This window comes from Octopus bimaculoides, chromosome 20, assembly GCF_046866305.1.
Source record: "Octopus bimaculoides isolate indiv1 chromosome 20, ASM4686630v1, whole genome shotgun sequence".
NCBI classification, from domain to species: Eukaryota; Metazoa; Mollusca; class Cephalopoda; order Octopoda; family Octopodidae; genus Octopus; species Octopus bimaculoides.
The window spans coordinates 25323006-25328009 of record NC_142947.1 but is presented as its reverse complement, the minus strand read 5'-3'; positions in this window follow the sequence as shown (position 1 = coordinate 25328009).

The following is a 5004-nucleotide window of genomic DNA, read 5'->3' as shown; positions in this document are numbered from 1 at the left end:
GTGATCACAGGCATGTATACGTGGGCTATTATGATTAGTAATGGTCCCAGAACAGTTCCCTGGGGGATGCCACTTAGGAATTGGGCTTCCTCAAAAAGGGCACCATTATCTGTCAGTGACTAACTTCTGTCATTATGGAAGTCATGTAGCCATTCTCCTAGATTACCAGCAATGCCAAGATATCGCAGCTTATGAGATATGATGTCATAATCTACCTTCGTAAAGTCAAGGTACATCGCGCTGACATCTGAATGGCCAAGCAGCTGTTTCAAAACAAATTCATAGTGGTGTTAGAGCTGTGTGAGGCAGCTTCTTCGTGGACGAAAGCCATGCTGTGTATTGTTCAGTAGATCATTTTCTTCTAGGAATATTATCAGTTTCTTTCTGATGATTCGTTCTATGATTTTACTGATGTGTGAAGTCAGAGAGAATATTTGTGTGTGTGTGTGTAATAGGCGCAGCAGTGGCTGTGTAGTAAGTAGCTTGCTTATCAACTACATGGTTCCGAGTTCAGTCCCACTGCGTGGCACTTTGGGCAAGTGTCTTCTACTATAGCCTCGGGCCGACCAAAGCCTTGTGAGTGGATTTGGTAGACGGAAAGTGAAAGAAGCCCGTCGTATATATATGTTTGTGTGTCTGTGTTTGCCCCCCCCCCATTGTTTTAAAACCGATGTTAAAAGTAACCTTCCCCACTTATTTGGTCAAGCTATCGAAAGGATATTCCCAGTAAATCCAGGTACCACTCAATTTTCAACACATACCGTATCAGAATTGACTTCTCCAACACTAGTAACCTCTTGCAGACTATATAATCACATAACAACTATATTCTTAAAGGTAACAGAGTCTCTCTTAATAACTGTAATAACATTAATAATATTAACAATAATATTAACGATAATCTCTCCTTGAATGATAATATCAATGATATTAGGCTTTGCAATTGTGGACCGAATAAAATTTGCGTCCTCAATGGAAATTGCCGTATTAAAAATGCCGTTTACCAATGCAATATTATTTCTGGAACTAAGGAATTCTTTTATATTGGATTATCTTCTTCGGAATTGAAATCCTGTATAGCGAACCCTTTTTCAACTTTTAAATACAGTCATCAGCGTAATTTTACAGGACTTATTAAGCTAATTTGGCGCTTTAAAGACTCTAGCAAACTTCTTTCTTTTGATTGGAAAATTCTATTCAGATCATTCCCCTATGACAAAGGGAAATCTTTTGGTCCTCTCTTTACGGACGAGCAACTGTCTATCCTCTTTTCTAGACATAAACTGGTAAACATCTTTAATGAACGAGTTTACAGGTGTTTACATTGGAAAAAAACATTCTTTCGCTTTTTTAAAAAATAATATCTACCTCTCTCCTAATTATAATTTCTGCAACTTATCTTTATTCCTTGTTCTTACTTCCCATAACCCATATTCTTTCCTTCATCTTTTCTTTCCACCTACCATCTATTCTCTCTTTTCTTCGTTTCTCTCTTTCTCCTTTAACTTTGTTCTTTCGTTCCCTCTCTCGTCCTCTATACCTTTACTTCTTCCCTCACCCTATGGCGCCTGTTTCCTCAACAGCATTTTCAAATTCCTAGCGTTCCCTTCACTACTTCGCTTTCCATATATGTATATGCGTATATGTTTGTAGCTGTTCCTGTATGTATATGCATGTATACTTATGTATGTGGGTGTTTGTGTATGTATGCATATGCATGTGTGTATGTGTATGTGTATGTATACATATACATATATACATATATGTGTGTGTGCGCGTGCGTGTGTGCGCATGTATATATATATATATATATATATATATATATATATATATATATATATATATATATATGCGTCACATACATTGGAGTTTCTTATATCAGTTAAAACGTCTATTTGATGAGCACTGCTGTTTATATCCTCCCTGTTGAGATTGATGCATTGCTCAACCTGGTGATGTTTGTGATTCCATTGCGTCACGTTGTTAGCAGTGGCTGAACCAGAACGGACAATGAGTAAGAGGATGGTGCTGAGGGGAAGGCCACATTACTGCTATGGCACACGCAGAAACATACACACACATACGCACACATGCACATACACACACACACGCACATACACACACACACGCACATACAAAAAAAAAACAAGGACACAAACGCATGCGCACTTAAGGATACACATCTTAGAACTGAATGGAGTAAGTGGAGCAAAAGCATACACGGAAACGAAGTGTCACTGAAGAGGTCACAGATGTGAGACGAAGGATTTTCTGACAATGGACATGAGTTAAAATAATAAAACAGTAATAAAAAATAATGAAGCAGTAATAAACGAAAAAATATATATAGCGCGTGTGTTTATATGGCAGAAAAAACGATCATCTCGAAATACAAAAATATCTGTTTCAACACACGATTTTACATGAGGAATCTTGCAAAACGAATTGATATATATATAACCACGAGATTTACATTTTATGAGTATGTCGTCAAGGTAAAACTTTAGTGAAATCCGAACCTGCGAGCCTAGTGTCCACAACTTGTTGGAAAATGCTTGGTGCTACCTTTATATTAATGAAATAGAACTAAAAGTGAAGAACTATAAAAAATTCAACAGTTTACTGAAGAAGGAGGGGGACAGCCTGAGGTTGACGCCCCCTAAAGAAATGCTGGAGAAAATGGAAAAAAGAACCATCATATATAGGACGTTAAATGTAACAGCAAAAAAAGTGGAAATAGCAGCAGAGGAAGAGATAGAAAAATGTCTTCGAGAAATGAAAGACAGTACGACATTTTACACAAGAGGAAAGAAGTACGGCACAGTGGAGGTTACGATTCATAAGTGAAGAAGAAGCGAGGAAACACGCCACTTAATTAAGATCAACCGAGTGGGCACTTCTACCTTTTTACTGTGGCAAACGTGCGGCCAGAGTAAAGATAGGTAGAGTGCTCCCAGAAATCGATGAGGCATGGCTGCTAGCAGCCATCTTCTATAACTCAGAAGAAGGTGTTAAAGATATCCCGAACGACGGAGGTAAACTGTTGGGGATATGGACTGGAGCGATAACGTTACTCTTTATAAGAGTTCGACGTGCCCATCTTTGAACCACACAGGGATTCTAATACCTATCATCACAACAGCGACCTTTGTGTCATCTGCATAGCTAGCGAGGGTGGCTATCTGAGCAGCTGAGGGCATGTCTGTGGGGACCACTATACATAGTAGTCACCGTAAGACAGTGCCCTGTGGAACACGACTTACTATTAGTATTTGCTTTGAGGTGGCTCCACTGGTCACCACTGCCTAACACCTATCTTTTAGAAACTCGTGAGCCACTCTACAGGTTTTCTGACTATACCGAGATCACGCAGTTTGTGACATAGCATGGTCGACTTAAATCAAAGGCTTTTATAAAGTCGATATACATTCACACTTGAGTCGTTTAGCAGCTGTCTTAACATCCAGGTTTAATGTTGTAAGAGATGTGTCAGGCAGCTTCTACCTAGTCAGAATCCTTGCTGAGTGTCAGTTAGCAAGCAAGTCATTTTCTTCAAGGAGCGTGATTAATTTCTTGCGGACTATTTGTTCCAGGATTTTACTGATATGTGAAGCAAATTTTTTAGCATCTGCTAAATTTTTAACTTCTGCTCTGCTTTCTTTTTTATGGATAGTGCATATTATTTCTTCCTTGAGTTTGTCTGGGAGCTTACTACTTGCAAGAAAGCTCTAAAAAAGAAGCTGCAGTGGTTTTGCAAGGGCTCATTTGCACGATTTGAGTAGGATTGCTGGGAATCCATCAAGGCCAGCAACTGAGATTTTGTCAACCTCATGTATGGCCAGTGTTACATCTTCTTTAATGTTGATGTAATCAATTCTTGCCTCTTTGATTACAGGTAAAGTGACAAAAAATCCTGCTAGTTTGTTCACTTGCCTGTGTCTTAGAGGTGTACTGAGCACACTTTGGAACTGTTCGTTCAGAATTTCACTTCTCCTCATATATACATGAAAGAAGTAAATAGACAACCATATAATCATTAAAATTTATTTAAATCTGAAATTATACATTCAAATTATTTCTTAGTTGTTATAATGTGAGCATTTAATATTTGGTGGACATACTCTTTGCATTTTTCAATGCAAGGGCCCTATTAGGCATGTTACTGATCAGATGGTGAATATTCTCTTGCGGAATTTCTTGCTAAGTTTCATGCAATAATCTCAAAAGATCTGGCTTTGAAGATGCTTTCTTGTTCTGTCTATGAAATGTCCTGTCCATTATGCCCCAAAGATTTTCTATAGGGTTCATATCTGGTGACTGGCTTGGCTATGGAAGCTTTCTAATGCCATTTTTTCCAACAAATCTTCGGTCATTTTAACCGTGTGACAAGGAATCCCATCTTCCGTAAATAGAGAGTCTTCTTTAATCATTTCACAACTGGAGAAGTTTAGAAGGAGCTCTTTCTACAATATGAACACATATTTATTTGAGTTTATCTTTCCCTCACACTCCACCAGCTCTGATCAACCATTGCTCTAAATTGTTCCCCAGACCATCACAAAAAGTTGCTGTGTTTCATTGCTGGTTGAAATCTTTTCACATCAAATTCTTGATCACAGAGATTCCAGACCTACACTCGACCACTGTTAGGAAATACAGAAAACCTGGACTCATCAGAGAATATGATAGTGTCCCAAAATGCTAATGGTCACTCCACCATCTCACTGACCCAATCTTTTCTCCGCTTCATATTGGCTAGTCAAAGATGTGGCTTGCTTCTTCCTTCTCTGCCATAGTAACCAAGTTTGTGGAGAAACCTCACAGTTGTTTTGGGACTGACATCAATTTGCTCTTCCATGTTAGAGGTCTTGCAACGAGGATTATCCTTCACACTACACTTAGCAAAGAAAAGCGTCCTGTCAGAGGGCCCTGGTTGATCTGGACAAGGTGATGTGGACTCCTTTCCCTCTCTGGTGAATTGCACAATTAACTAACTCTATTAAC